We start from the raw sequence: 17,384 nt of genomic DNA on the forward strand, positions 1-17,384 counted from the left end.
GATGTTGGGAAAGACTGAAGCAGGAGGAGAAGGGGATGACAGAAGATGAGATGGTTGGATGGCATCACCAACCTGATGGACATGAGTTTGAGCAAACTCTGAGAGTTGGTGATGGACAGGGAAGCCTGGCATTCCATGGGGTCGCAAAGAGTGAGACATTGCTGAGCAAGTGAACTGACCATAAAGTCCCAGAAAAGCCTTCAAAAATACTTTCTTCCAGTACTTCCTTGCAGTTCAGGTGATAAAGAATTTGCTCGCAACCCTGGAGCACACATTTGATCTCTGGGTCAGGAAGATGTCCTGGAGAAGAAAATGGCAACCCACTGCAGTATTCTTTCCTGGAGAATCCCATGGGCAGAGGAACCTGGCAGGCTACAGTCACAAAAAGTCATAAAAAGTCAGACACAACTGAACAACTAACACTACTATTACTATGCTTTCTTTCAGTGTATTTGACTCAAGAAATAGTCACTCCATTGTAGCTACAACAGCAATAATGGAGATATTCACTTATGGGGAGTTTAAAACTTCAATCTTATCTTTGAAATCTAGAATTGGCATAATTAATCACTTCTAAATAACCTTCTATGTACTAAGTGTCATAGTACTAAGTATCAGAGTAGGTTCATATCAGGGAAAGAGGTCATGTACATACCAAACACTACTTCACTGAGATCCACCTTCCTCCTCCACCAAATCTTCATGCAAAAATCTGATAAGGCAAATAGGAAAAACAATGGAATGGTCAAAAGAATGCAAAATTTAACAATCACTGTATAAATTAGGAAACATGCCTACACAAATGTAAATCATGGCACACTGTTTCCACAAGGCAAAAAATAGTAGGGTCCATTTATTGAGTGATCTCCTATAAAAGCAAAATATTTTGTCAAATTAAACCAACACTTCCTATTCGTAATTCTCTGATCCCTAATGAATGAGAAAACAGAGTTCAAACATTTCACCTAGAAGGTAAATATTTACCTTGAAGGTAATCTTTCTGGATATCTCAGTCAACTGTATGTGTACTAGGTCACTCAGTCATGTCTGACTCTTTGCAATCCCATGGACTTTAACCCACAGGCTCCTTTATCCATGGATATTCTCTAGGCAAGAATACTGGTGTGAGTTGCCCTGCCTTCATCCAGGGGATCTTCCCAACCCAGGGACTGAACCCACATCTCTTATGTCTTCTGAGTTGGCAGGTGGGTTCTTTATCACTGAGCCACCTGGGAAACCCTCTTAGTCAACTACTTGGAGGCAATGAATAATATTACAACCACACTCTATCTACTAGATTTATAAAATGTTCAACCTACGATGGCAAATCAGGAATATACTTATGGTTGGCTGATGCCACAGTGAGTGAATATATGTTTAAAGAAAGTTTTTGGCAATAACTCAGAACATTGATCAAGACCCTGCTTCTTTGCTTCTGCTTCCTCACATCTGCTTCCTCTTTGAGACAGATAAGTAGGAAAGATTCTCCAGGATGTCAATGTTTCACTCTTTGTCAGTTTAGAATAATACTTCATTCCTGAGCTATAAATGAAATGAAATGGAATACAATGGAGAAGCCAGGGAATGATCATGGTACAACTAACAATAAAGGCAGTGTGTCCTTAGGTTGGCAGCAAAATACAATATTAAAGCTTTCCGAGTGGCTGAAAACCCATACTTGATTGAGGTATCCCAGATCCTGAGCTGAAGTGTGCAGTAGCAGGAATGTACTGGTTGTTTCCTATGTCTTGCTGGTGTCAATAAGTCCAATATGTGTTTCTTGATTTTGTCCAGACTATATCATATTGGATGGTTAATAAGTTAGTTCTACAGGTTGGATTATTCAATAAATAAATCTTCAGACAGTTGAGAAAGGAAAATGGAGATAAAATGAAGACAAGAATCATAGTTGTTTTGTTTTGCTTTTTTCTTTTTCCAAGTAATTTTGGATCATATCTAGTGGTGAGAAATGTTTACAAGCACTACAATGCAAAATAAACAATGCATAATGGTCATTGCTTCAGCCTGAGTAATGATCTCTTAGAAATGCATTTGGTGGAGATACTGAGAGTTCAGGGCTTCTCAGGTAGCACCAGTGCTAAAGAACACACCTGCCAATGCAGGAGATATAAGAGACGCAGGTTCGATCCCTGGGTCAGAAAGATCCCCTGGAGGAGAGCATGGCAACCCACTCCAGTACTCTTCCCTGGAGAATTCCCATGGACAGAGGAGCCTGGCAGGCTACAACCCACAGGGTCACTAAGAGTCAGACACGACTGAAGCAACTTAGTATATGTGCACTGAGAGTTCAAGAATATCAAGGGCATCAAAGCCAAAGGGACCAGCATGGCAATGTTCTAACTTGTACCTACAATATTCAGTCAAATAACTATGTATTGTTTTTCACCAAAATGTTTGTTTCTCTTTATTCAAATTTATCCATCTTAATTTTTTTCTTTATAGAATATAACTTATTACTCCCTCTCTAAATAAAGAGACTAAAGAACTCCATACTACTTTTAAGATTGCTCTGAATTTTGCACTAATTTTTCTCTTCCTTGAAATCTTTCACTGTCTAGCAGTTCCTGTCTATTCTTTATTACCTCCTAATTAAAATTTTACCAAGGTTAATAGTTAACTCTTTTGTATTGATTAGTGTTTGTTTACAGTTAGTGGAATCATACTAAGGTTAAAAATATTGCTGCAGGTTTTAATTTTCCTCTGTTTTCCTCATTTTATACCCTGGTACTGAATTGGTATAATTATCATTAAAACATTATTATATTAATTTTTATATTTGAAAAGGAGAATTTCAAAAGAGTTCTAGTGCTAGCATTTTCCTGCTATAAAAGGAGATAACGAGATGCTGAAATAAGCATTCAAAGTATAAGTTAGATTGACCATTTCTGTCTTTTAATTTTTTACTTTAGTGGCCATGCAGTTTCAATAAAAAGCCAAGTGTTTTTGACTGTATCAATTGTTAAAGTTGAGTGACCTAAAACAACATATTTTGCTGCTATAAAGTGGAAAATAGAACACTAAAGCATGCCTCTTAACTTTTGATATGTTACATATACTACTTTGTATATGTTGACATATGCCAACCACTCTGCTGATTAATGTGGTTGCCACAAAGCAGTCAAGCTCCCCTCATCATCTAAGCAGATGTCTGCTACAGTGGTCAATGGTCAGCTGAAACTATAGACATGTGGGCAAGTGCTGTTTATAACAGCAGACTCATATATCCAACAATCCAAGATTCATGATCAATGGATGCTATTGTTGTATGTCATTAAAAATTTATTATAGAATATTATCATGGCAATAAATATTTAATACAATGATATGAATTATAGATTAAACTTTGTGGAAGAGTCTGAAAATACAGGTTCCTGTGAAGACTGAATCAGAAAATGTATGTGATAACCCTGCACTTAATAGTCTTTCAATAGTTGTTTATCATCTCCTTATCATTCCCAAAGAATTTCTTTAATTCAAGATGGTTATGTCTGAAGGCAAACAAGAGAGTTAAATATTTAAGCCAATCATAAAGAGCTGTGTTTGTCTGAGATAATCATTGCCACAAACTCACTTGTGGCCCATGGACAAAAGAAGACACATCTGTATCACCAATTTTCCAATTTTTGAGGATACGTTTTCCTTCAGTTTAGAATTTCACATAATTTGTTCTATACAGTCCAAGCAGTTACACGCTGCACCTCCATATTTCTAAGATACCTAGGAGGAAATAAGGCTGAATGACTAAAATTTCTCCTGTTCGGTTCATTCAGCCTCCTGCTTTTCTGACGCTGATGATCTACTGGCAGTCTGGTTTTAGTAATCCCTGTCTATGGTTGTCATCTTCTCTTGCTTCTTACTTTCTTCTTCATGTTGTGGACATATCTCTTTCCTTCACCCCCTCATAGTGTCCTTGTATGTATAAAACATATTGAATGATTCTGGATGGCAGAATATAATTACAATGCAAGACATACCACAACTTTAAATTCTTTCCATTCTAGAAACATGTCTGTATTTTCACAGCACAATAATTATCTTCCCTATTCCTCTGTTATCGTACTCTCTCATTTTCTTCTTTCCCTTTATCCTCATAAATTTCCTCATCTACCAGATGTATCAATTTCCAAACCACACATCCAAATCTTCAGCTATTATGATCAGTTCCCCAAGATGGCTGGTTACTTTTTATACAAAACAATTTGTTATTCTCTTTTTTTTCTCCTTTCCCTTCAGAATTTGTCCTGGAGTAAGAGTAGTTTGGTAATTCAGTTCACTTGTCCATCAGAATATTTCTAGAACAGCCATAACGAAAGTGTCCCTTTGTTGGTCCTCTAATGGACCGGAACCTGGTGGTCCGGAGTGGACGATAAGAAAGTAAGAGAGAGAAAGAGACTGATATGCCCTGGTTTATGCGGAGAGCCGATAGAGCCCTGTTCTTAGGGCTGGCGCTGCTGCATGGAGGCACCGGGCGCCCTCTGAGTGGGTGGAGGCGCAGGGCGCCTTCTCGAGAGGGTCTCAGAAGCCCGGGCAAGAAAGGGAGCTCAGCGGGCCTCCGCGCTCCAAGGAATTAGCCAGAAATAGAGAGAGAGAGAGAGAGAGAGAGAGAGAGAGAGAGAGAGAAAGAAAGACACGGGGACCCGAGCTCTGATGGAGCAAAGGTGTTTTAATCTACATGGCGTGGGCATATATACTGTCTTACAAGGTGGTTATTCTCAGCGAAGATAAAGATTAAAATTCCAGACTTAGAAAACATAAGACGATCCCTATCAAAGACAGAGCTGCAAACAATCACCTTTTACCGTATGGCTCATAAGAAGGAAGAGGGTACTTATCACCATAATGAGAAATGCCTGGATTCCTCAGCCCTGGGAAAGGCATGCCTCTCTCTTAATTCCTGAATATTCAGGGATTAATAAGGGCAGGAGGGTTCCTGACAGATCCAAAACAGCACACAGGAAGCCTCTTGTTAAACACTTCCTGACATCCCTTATCTCTTCCTAAAATTGTAAGTGACTATTTAAACAATTTATGCAGCTGATTTATGCATATAGTATCACAATTTATACATGATATCCAATGTGTTTATGGTATCCACTCTTACAGTACATAGTGACTAAGTTTAAAGTGTTGATAAAATATTTAAGAACATATAGTTAAGCAAAACAGTCTTCTATGGTACTATTCAGATATATCTGGCTGCCACAATCACATTGCGTTTTTGTTGTCTTCTGTCTCCATCTCTCTCTGTATAGATTTTTTTTTAAATTTCTTTGCATGTGCTTTAAATTTCATATGCAAGAATGTGCCACATTTATTACTTTATTCTTTCAATTTCAGATGAAGAATGTAATGTAACCTATACTTATTCTAGGAGCAAATGATGACTGATCTATCATAAGACTTAGCTTAAGACTTTTATTTTTAAAGAGTTGATAAATGAGAATTAGAGAAAATGGTTTGGATTACAATAGACCAATGACATATTCAGTTCAGTTAAGTTAGATTCAGTCACTCAGTCATTTCTGACTCTTTGTGACCCCAAATAGTTATTGGAAAAAAGGTCTCCCTTCCCAATACAAAAGCTCAAAATAATAATTTATTATAATACTTCCTTTCAATTTTCTCTATATGTTGGTATCCGGCTCTATATTAAAATTTATTCTAGGGTGACAGAAACCAGTTCAAGTTGTCATAAGGTAGAATTTTCTAGGTAAGATAGTTGATGATGAGGCTCCTAGTACTTAAAGAATAAAAAGCAATTCAGGAGGTTTGTGAATAAGTGGATGGGGGCCACTTAAAATCATTTTGATTCTGAGTATTAAAGAAGCTGGTTTTGTGAAAGAACACTTAACATCCACATGAAGATAAAGATCCAGTCTATGAGTATCCATGGTTTTCAGTCCATTCAGCTTTCATTAACAAAATATCATAGACTGGGTAGCTTATAAACAATAGAAATTCAATTCAGACACAGTTCTCAAGGCAAAATTAGAGTGCCAGCAGGGTTGGGTTCTGGTGAAGGCCCTCTTTTGGGTTATAGATGGTCAGTTTATTAGTGTGTTTTCACATAGTGAAAGGGAATCTCTGTGTGATCTCCTTTATAAGAGCACTAATTCCTTCTGTGAGGGCTTCCCCTTCTTGAACTAAGCACTTCCCAAAGCCTCCCCCCACAATCAATCACATTGGGCTTTAGGATTTCACCATGAGAATTTGACTGGATAGGGGACACAAATTTTCAGACAGTAAAATATAACCGTTCTCTTTCTCAAAGCAGTCTTGGCTCCAGAGATTCAGAGTCGATGTATATTCAATACATTTGGCTTCACCAGGTCAACTCTGGCTGCTGCTATGACTAAGGGCCCAATATGCCAGCATCTGCATTCATGTCCCCTTCATGTCTTGCAGGAACCAACCAGACATCTAGTGTCAGAGTTGGCTATACCTCACTGAAAAGGCAATTAGTTTGGATTTTGGTTTTATTTTCTTCCTGCCTTGTTTCTGCTTACATCAGTATTGTGGTTCCCTTTAGTTTTGTCTTTACTTTTATGTTGTACTTTAACATTGATTTTGCAGTCTCAAATATGATGTCTCCTGAAAGACAACACATTTTGAGTTTGGGGTACTCTCTGCAGAATGAGGTACATGCTGTGAAAATATTTTACCTTCTGACATAGCATGTGGGTCCCAGATCCATGGGACAGAGGAGCAAACATCAATTCTTCCTATTACATGTGAAAATACATTTCAAAGTCTCATGGTTCTTGAGCCTTAAATTTACATATTTGAAGAATGAATGGTGCTCTAAACCATTCATAATAATCATTCTACAGGATTTTTTTAGTTATAGTCATTTCACCGTTTCATAATTCTCATAACACTGAATGAATGAAAAAACATATTGCAATTATGATGTTATCTAGTAAAGTTTTTCTCAACTGCCAAGGGGGTTCTGGGGAGTGGCTTAAGAGTGTAGCCTTTGAGAAGCATGGATAAGACCAGAGAATGTGCATGAGAGGAAGAATGTTATCTCAGTGTCCTGCCCAGTGAAAACAACAGAAAGAACATTATAGCTGTTTCATACAATCAAGATAGCTATGAATTTGGATCCCTCAAGATTGATAATTTGGATAAATTACCTTTAAATATATTCAGTATGATAAACTCTCAGCCATAATCTGGTACAAATAAGGAAACATACATATTAATGATATCTTGTCACACTGAAAAACCATGGCTTACTGCAAAGAAGTCCAGCAATACATAGGAAAAACAATGTGGCTCAGTTGGAAGATTTTCAATATACTACATGAAGACTCCAGTCAAAGCAGTGAATGCCAATGACTTCTCATAGTAAGGCAGTGCTTGAAACAAAACATTGTTTGGTTTGTGAGGTGGTACCCTTACTCCCTTTCCTAAGACAGGGCAAGAACCAACTGATCTCTGAAAGTTAATTCTAGTTCCATGATGGTCAAACTTTATCTCTGCCGTCTTTTGTTTTTCAAGATAACTTTCATCTTACCTTTCCTTTCTGTTTGTAATTTTTTAAACTTTGGTTAAAGTTGCAACATTCTTTCTGAACAAATTTCTATCCCAAATATTAATACAGTATGGCAAGACATAGATAATGTACCCTACAAAGATGTGTAATATCTGGATTGCAAGAGGCATTGGATTCCTTTGCAAAGAACCAATTTGCAAAGTGTATTTTATAAACCAGTGTGTGGCATTCTCAATATTACATATCAATCAGTATTTTTTTCTCAGGAGACTAAATTTGCTTCTTTCCATTCTATTTAAGGAGTATTATACTGTGGGTTCATCCCCACATTTTTAGGATAAATTTAGGATAAAATTCCTTATTAAAGGACAAGGCATTCCTTGATTTGTTCCAATTCCTTAAATGCTTCCATTCAGTGATTTTACTTTAAAAGTAAAGAGAGGTTAAAAAAAAATTAAAACAAAGGGTACAAACACATTTCTGTATCATAAGGATTATGAAATAGCTGCATTTAAAAAGCAAGAAAAACTTCAGTAACATGCCTGCTCATGAAAAATATTTTAGGTCTATTATGAGATTTATAAAAATCTGTAAGACTTGTACAAGTAAATAAGAAATATGTCTTAAGAGAATGGCATTTGTCCACTAGTGGTTCTTCCCAAGGAGAGAACATTTCTTCATAGCCTCTCCTGGTCATGGGTGAACTCTGCTGTTAATGGTCTGTGAATAGCATCATGGATACTCTCCTGGGGACAGGCCTAGTTGCTAATAATTCCTACCATGCAAATATGCTCATTGACCTACAATGGGAATGAAAGTGCAGCCTTCTGGAGCTGTTTGCAGCAATTAAAGTCATTGCCTAGGGTGGATAGTTTCTACCATCAGAACAAAAAGAGTGGCTAATGAGCTCCATCTTTGTCTCACATCCTGTTGGCTTCTTGTTGCCTTCTCACATCTTGTTGCTTTTCTCCTGAAACTCCATGTCAAGTGACTTCTTCTAGTGAGAGTTTCCAGCAGTGTCAATGTGTCTGCGTTGTCACCTATATGAAATAAGGCAGTTCAGAACATAGTAAAACTATGAGGAGTATGAGGTGTGGGGAGTATGAGCTATCTTTACTGTACATGAATGCCTGTGTTTTTGGTGTACTTTCACTAGAACCTGCAGGTGTGTAGGTGGAAAAGACAGCCTAATAGACCTGTATAAGGGCTGTAAGTTGGAAAAGAGCCAGGGAAAAAGTCAGAGAAGCTTTTTTTACCCTCACTACATGAACTTACTATTATTCCTCCTTGAGGGATACTAATATACAATGATAATTATGTATCTGGTTTTGAATGTTTGATAGAGTGATAATATACTCCTCAAACTCCAACCCCAAGTTGGAGAATGAAGAAAAATGTCACCACTTCTACCACAATAACTAAAAAGCATGAGACAAAAGGGTATATATTTTTTTAATTCCTGTTTTTCCTTCAATCAGAAGAGACTGACACAAAGAGCCTCCAGTGTATTGTTTCAAGTATATTGTTTAACTGCCAGAAATTGCATTTTTTTTAAAAAAACAGTTTTTAACAGTTTTTACTAACAGGGATCAATATGTAATTCTAGAGAAGAAAACAAAAATAAGCTTCACTGTCTGAAAAAAATCTCTCTACCTGAAACCTATGACAAAGTTATGTTTCTTTGAGTGACTGGGCAAGATATCAGCATATTTTACTTTTAAGTGTATTTGTTGATGACCTTTTCTCTTTGTGAAATGGTGCATTTAAATAAAGAACAATTGTTAGAAAAAGGATTCAGTACAGTTCAGTCACTAAGTCGTGTCCAACTCTTTGCAACCCCATGAACTGCAGCATGCCATGACTCCCTGTCCATCACCAACTCCCGGAGTTTGCTCAAACTCATGTTCATTGAGTTGGAGATGCCATCTAACCATCTCATCCCCTGCCATCCCCTTCTCCTCCCACCTTTAATCTTTCCCAGCATCAGGGTCTTTTCAAATGAGTCAGTCTTTGCATCATGTGGTGAAAGTATTGGCATTTCAGCTTTAGCATCAGTACTTACAATAAACATTTAGGACTGATTTCCTTTAGGACTGAATGGTTGGATCTTCTTGAGGTCCAAGGGATTCTCAAGAGTCTTCTCCAACACGACAGTTCAAAAGCATCAGTTCTTTGGTGCTCCGCTTTCTTTATAGTCCAATTCTCACATCCATGCATGACTACTGGAAAAACCATAGCTTTGACAAGATGGACCTTTGTTGGCAAAGTAATGTCTTTGCTTTTTAATGTGCTATTTAGGTTGGTCATAGCTTTTCTTCCTTTTTTTTTTTTTAATAGCTTTTCTTCCAATGAGCAAGTGTCTTTTAATTTCATGGCTTCACTTACCATCTGCAGTGATTTTGGAGCCCCCCAAGAATAAAGTCTCTCACTGTTTCCATTGTTGATAGGAATTAATAGTCTTTAAATCTTTTAAATTTTGCAATAGGTGAAAATCTGATAAGTCTCCAGAACATACACAGAAACACAACTATGTCAAAGAAAAAAAAAAAAGAAGAGCCTTGAGTAGTCATTAAATATAAGCCTGAATTTTGGTTATAATTCCTAATTTTCTCTAAGAAAAACCAAGCTACATTTCCAGAATTTCAGTTTGGAAAAGTTTTGTTGTTGTTGTTGTTATTGTTGTTTCTCTTTTTAGTTAGCAACATCATTGGTACTTGAGAGGGTGAAGTTCAATAGTTCTCAATAAACTATTTGAAGCAATATCTTGCATGCATATTTAAAGAATATGCTGTCCATGAATTCCCTAGAGAAACCACATTGTATTCTTAAGACAGATGATTGTTTTCACATTTTATATTTTTATCTATTTCTCATCACAATCCACCATACTTTATGTTTATTTCATTTGTTTTCCTGTCATTCTAAAACGTAATGTTCATGAAGGCTTGGATTTTGCTAAATTGTCAAATTCTATATCCAGGAACCAAGACCAATTCCTGGCACCTGATGAGTGCTCAATACACACTTTCATGGAGAATGAATTAGTCGATGATATTCGTTCACATTTCAAGTGGCTTTTTATTTTATATCACAGATACTGGGGCTTGCCTGGTGGCTCAGCTGGCAAAGAACCTGCCTGCAACGCAGGAGACCTGGGTTTGATCCCTGGGTCAGGAAAATACCCTGAAGAAGGGAATGGTTATCCATTCCAGTATTTTTGCATGGAGAACTCCATGGGCAGAGGAGCCCGGCAGGCTACAGTCCATGGAGCACAGACAGCCAGGCACAACTGAGTGACTGACAATTTCAGAGACACTATGCGTCTTATAAAATAACTTCTTTCCTTCCTTGACTATCAAGAGACACAAGACCAAATAGTTGTTATATATATAGCTATTAAAGAATACCAGTTTAATGTCTTCAGGGTTTGACATAGTGTTGTTTATATTGTTTTCTTTTTGTTTTAATTCTCATAAATATTTAATGTAACTTTCTATTTTGTTATTTGTGAATATTATATAAAATACTGTTCTATAAATCTGGAAAGTAAGCAAAAAAGATTAAAGAAGGAAGATGGAATACTAAGATTACAGAAATGAAAAAAAGAAAGGTATAAAAACAAGAAGAAAAGGAAGGAAGGAGAGAAGGGAGGGAGGGAAGGAGGGTTATGCAAATAAGCAAATTAAAATAGAAATATTAGTAGGACAATTCAATGTGAGCAGTGGTTAAAGAGCAGGAAATTGAGAGGAAATGACCTTGGTAGTGAGGAAGAAAGGACTTGGGAAAACAAAATGAAGACTGAAACTACAGAATAGATTACAAATATTTCTTGCTTAAACATATATTCTGGGTAAATACAAATCATGGGTAACTGCACTTTGCTTAAAAGTTGAAAGACTTGTGAGAGTTTTGAGTTCTCACTCAACCAAACAACCAACCAACCAGTGAGATGAGATGAAATAAAATTTTGCATTTAGGTGATTGAGTTGACCTAATGTAGTAATTGTTTCAAATTCTGAGTAATAGTAAAAATAATTTAGTTGTTTTCTAAATAAATCTAGAGTGGATAAAGTTAGGCAAAATGCAGGCTGCTTCTACAATTAAGAACTGAGTGATAACTCATATACTCTGAGACCAATGAACACACAGTGAATAGCCAAGTATTGGGCTGAGAAGAAGAGTGAAATTTGTTTGCCAAATGTATCCATCACTACCTTACAAGAAGAATAATTCACAATATGTTTGGAGATAGAAAACACAACTGACCAATAAGCTACTCCATAGCACTGGAGTTGGTTTTCCCTCAGCAGTTAGGTCCGGAGAAGGCAATGAATGACAGCCCACTCCAGTACTCTTGCCTGGAAAATCCCACGGACGGAGGAGCCTGCTAGGCCACAGTCCGTGGGGTCGCTAGGGGTTGGACACGACTGAGAGACTTCACTTTCACTTTTCACTTTCATGAATTGGGGAAGGAAATGGCAACCCACTCCAGCATTCCTGCCTGGAGTCCCAGGGATGGGGGAGTCTGGTGGGCTGCCATCTATGGGGTCCCACAGAGTCGGACATGACCGATGCAACTTAGCAGCAGCATCAGTTAGGTCATAGAGCAATACCAGCATTTGACGAAACATGGGTACAGGTTAACACACTAACACAGGAACCACATTCAACTCTTTTTCTCTCAAACCTTCCTTCATAATTATTTTAGAGAAAGTGAGAACTATTTCTTATCATTCAGCCCCTCACATAAAGTCTCCTCTTTCTGAAATCTACTGAAGATAAGTGTTTTAATGAGAACTGAACAGTTACTGAACTCATATTGGCTTTCTGTATCTGTGAGTTCTGTATATCCATGAATAACAGAAGGCCTACATGCTCTACCATTTTATATAAGACACCTGAGCACCTGCAAATTTTGATATCCCTGGAGGTCCTGGAACCAATCCTCCACAGTTACCAAAGGATGGTTGTATTCTTGCATATGAGCATGTCATGTACTCATATACTCTTGCATATGAGCATGTCAACACTATACCATCCCATTCCTTTTCCCAGCTGGCCTTGTCTGGGTTACCTTGCATCACAATACATAACGGTGTTGGACAGAAAACTGTCTAGTTAACCTTCCTGCCCTCCTCTTCCCTGCTCTGTGTTTTGGGAGACTTGACTATTTTGGACTGCACCAATTAAGTGTCCTTGCCTTCTAGCTTCTAGTTGGATTTGACCAAAGAGCATACATGGCGGGAGTTTAGAGAGAAGAGTAGAGGGAGAACAGAGCCAGGCTGGTTATTTACTCACTTCTAGTTTGAGTCTTAAAGGGGTGTCTTCTATTGAGTATTCTTCCTTCCTATAACCAGCCCTCACTGGGCTCTAGTTAACATCTCTTCTTCTCTTTGCTCCTTCAGGGTTAGGGAGGTAATGATTTTCTGCAGTTGATAGAGCTTGTGTACATTAACATCCCTTATTGGTTACTCTACCCAGATCACACTGTACTAAAAAGGGCCTATTAATGTGCCTTCAAATGATCGGCTTCTGTATCCTTCCACAATGCAATGACACTGTGTCAAAAAATCCATTCTAACCTTGCTATCTCAGTGTCATGGAGGGCTTAACAAACTGGGATTGGAAATAAGTACAGAAAACAATAACCATATCTTCAGTTCCACAACATCATTAACAAAAGAAAGTGATACTATTAGTTTTTGTGATTTTGAAGTGACTTATGCATCCCGGCTTTCTACCCAACTGAAAACTGTGAAATTCCAAGCTTGATTATTGCCTCCTAACTGTGATGATGCAAATTCGAAGAAACAGTTTAGACTACTTAATATGTACAAGAGTATATGATTTCAAAAAGTGTCGCTTCCTTTAGTTATTTTATTTTTGTTTCATCACTTATGATACTTAGCTACTTTCTAAAATATTTGAACATTGGCTGATTTCTTTTTACTTGGCAGAACATATCAGAGAATGTTCAGAGTTAGATTCTTTCTCTCCCTTCCCCACCCCACCTCCTCCTTTAAGTATTAAATGAGATCCTTTATAAAGATCTAAAGATCTCATAAAGAATGTGTCTCGACTCATATCAACACTACTGAAAAATTAAGTGCCACTACTGTGCCTAACATGCCCAGGAATTCCTCATTTGGCTTCCCTCCTTTTCACAACAGCCTCAAACCTGTCCTCCCCATGACTCTGGTAGTTTAGAGATTTAAGCCTTATGCCCTAAGCTTAGGATCTGATGGTAATATTAACAGATTGGTGGTGTTCAGCTATTTATTTCATGTTTCTGAACTTTGCTTTCATTAGTTATAGGGGAATAATAATAATAATCAGGTACTACATTTTTAAAAAGGAAGAAAATCTAGATGAAAATAATTATCACCTAGAAAGTATTATATAATTATTAGCTATTGTATTTATTATATTCCCATAAGGATAAACTATATAACACAGTACAGAGAATGTCTGAATTGTTAGAGAGCTTTTTTTTATTTTTTTAGATTTAGGCTTTAAATCTGGCTTTGAGTCCACTAACTTCAGTTTACATTTCTAATAGCATTTTCAAAATGACTGCTATGGTTTATCTATACCTATTGGCTCAGAATCTCTTTCACTTTTTTAATACATCTAAGTTCTTTAAAATTGTTTAAACAAAATTGTTTCTTTATTTATATTATGATATAAATCATGTTTTAAAATATAAGGAGTAGTGAAATATTTGAACCTTTTTATGTCTTTTGGTGTTTATTTTTCTAAATTTAGTGAAAAAATATTTTTTCTGTCAAAATTCTCTCATAATTAAAAATTATTATATATTCCTATTAATTCACTTAACAAATATTGAAACCATTTTGAGTGCTGACTAGGAAGATTTATTGATTTTTTTTTTCTTGAAGAAAATTTTCATCTTAAATAAAAATAAAATATAAATATAAATTAGTCAACTGAAGGGACTCAATAGAAGTAAAAAAAAAATGTGCAATCTGGTTGTTTGCATTTTATGAAATCATTAAATATTCATTAAGTCTCTTAATATTTTTTTGAGAGTTAGCAACAATTATGGGTAATAAAACCAATGACATGTCATTTGAAGGTGAGGTTTTGTGTGGAATAAAAGCCTTACTGGGTATTGAAAGATAGCCTGACCTAGTTATGATGCAAAACTCTCAAATAAAAGAAGGAATAATGTTTCAAAAGAGAAGGCTGAGGATTTAAAAGATCACCTTTGAATTTTCCTGAATAATGACTTTTCCTGAGAAACATTGTTATGTTACCTTGTTGGAAGATTAGAATATACAGAAGCAAGTAAAATAGAATGTTTAGAAGAAGTGATTTAGGAAAAAACAAAACAAAACAAAAAAAAAACACTTTACTTAATGTGTGACACATATTTCTATTTTAGAATGCAAATAAGTATAATTTCAGTATACTGTGAAAGATGATTTTAAAATGATTCACAAAACTAATTTCTATTGAATTGGCAGACTATATTTTAATCCAGAAAATATTTTTTAACCCACACAAGGCATCATAAGATAAGTTAGATTTCTTCTGGGGTTTTCACCAGCAAAAGTTTCCTTGTGCCCCTTTGTAACTCTTATCTCTCAGACCACTTCATCCCACTCCCCCAGGAAAAGACTACCCTAGTCTGCTTGCTGTATTTGTAGATAAATTTCAGTACTCTAGAATTTCATACTTCAAATCATAATCAATACAATGATTTATTTCCAGATTTCTTCATGTAGCATAATTATTTTAAGCTTATTTTATCTTGTTCCATGTGTCATTATTTCATTTTGTATTAGGTTGATGAGTAGTGTTTCACTAAAAGAATATGCTATAATTTGTTGATTTGTTAACCTTCTGATAGACGTTGGGTTGTCTGCAGTTTAACTGCCATAAACTTTCTTGTTTAAGATGTATATAGATATAAAAGTTAATTTCTCTTGTGTAAATATCAAGGAGTAGAATCACTGAGTCATTTTTAAGAAACTGACAAACTTTTTCTTCAAAGTTGTTGTACCAATTTACATTTCCATCATCACTGCTTGAGAGCTGGGTCTTGTTTTAAGCTTTGTTTAAGCATGAAGAAAGCCTTTAGCTTTGGGTTATTTTTGCCCCACTACTGAGGGAAAATCCACCTGAGCACAATCAATTATGAGTTTTTCTATTCTGCCTGATGGGAAAAGGAACAATTCTTAGCTCTTGTGAATGCTTGTAGTTGTTTCTTCTTATTCTTTTGGGTTATTTTCCCCCCTAGACTCAGCTCCTTTCCTAATGTGCATGCAGTGGTCAACACTCAGCTGAAGACTTGAGGTCCTTTGGCAGACACCCAGTTCTTTCTCTCTGTGCAGCTCTTTCTTCTCCAGTACTCTGTCCTATACACTACACTACAAGCTCCACCACCTAAACCCAGAGAAACCGCTGACCTCTATGTTATTTCCTCTCCTTTGGTGAGGCATACAACCTCTCTTTAGGCAAAAACTTATGGCCGTTGTTAGCTCCCATCTTTTGGTTTCAGCAAAAAGGAAATTTCTGTCTTACTTGTCTAGAAGCAGAAGTCCCCACATTTTTTTTTTTTAAATTACCTTTTTATTTATGTTACTGTTGCAGGAGATAGTGTGGTCTGTGCTGAGATAAGAGCCTTCAGAGTCAGAAAAATCAAAGCGATCATATTCTCTTCAAGTCCTCACCTTTTACATAACTCCAACATTTCCATTAATATGCAAATTAATAAATGCTCTATGCAAGTCTCTATGAAAGATAAAAAGATACTAGCTTTTCCTAGGCATTCAAGTTCTTTAATTCTCATAGCAACATGTCTACTTCAGTGGATCATACTCTGACTGTATGCTGGAAACACCAGATTGAGTTTTCAAACCTCTTTTTTTTTTTTCCCATTTATTTTTATTAGTTAGAGGCTAATTACTTTACATCATTGCAGTGGTTTTTGTCATACATTGAAATGAATTAGCCATGGTCAAACCTCTTTCATTTAACCCTCACCCTTGAAATTAAATAAGAATCTCTGGAATTATGCCTGCAGTGGAGAATACCTGGATCCAATCCCAGGGTCTGGAAGATCCCCTGGAGAAAGGAATGGCTACCTACTCCAGTATTCTTGCCTAGAGAATCCCATGGACAGAGGAGCCTGGAGGGCTATGGTCCATGGGGTTGCAAAGATTCGGACATGACTGAGTGACCACATATTTAGTATTCTTAAAGAACTCCCAAGGTGATTTTAATGTATTTGAGAACTGCAGTTGTGGACTAATTTATCTTGAAAAACTCTGTGTGTGTCTGTGTGTGTGTGTACACATGAACATGTGTATTTGTTAATCAAGTCAAATGAAAAATGCTGTCAAATACAAGCAACATTTTAGAAATCCTGTAAACTTATAGTGACACAGAAAATAGTAAAATCACTCTTACTGATAAAGATACATTTCTTGTGATGATTTTTAGGAGTTTGTGGATTTCCTCTAAGGTAAACAAAAGGAAAGGAACTATCTTGAGGGAGTAGTATGATCAAATGCAATAGAATCAAAATCTAGGGAGCATAAAATATGAAAATATATTTTATTAAAAAATAGGATTTTAGAAAATATAGTGTATATCTGTGTGTGTTTTGTATTCTATATTTATGTATAACAGAAGTAAAGGAAAGTAGACATAAAGAATGACATGGTTTGCCAGTCCAAATTGTAGATTGCATTGTTTTATATTCAAGGGTTACACTTTATGTTGGTAAAAGGGAATTATCTATACAAGAATTACTTCACATAAATATAGATCAATGCCTTGGATATGGTATATTATGAGACCTGGTAAATATGAATACAGTTGGATCCATTTTCTATTT

The sequence above is a fragment of the Odocoileus virginianus genome, chromosome 25 (assembly GCF_023699985.2).
Source record: "Odocoileus virginianus isolate 20LAN1187 ecotype Illinois chromosome 25, Ovbor_1.2, whole genome shotgun sequence".
NCBI lineage: Eukaryota > Metazoa > Chordata > Mammalia > Artiodactyla > Cervidae > Odocoileus > Odocoileus virginianus.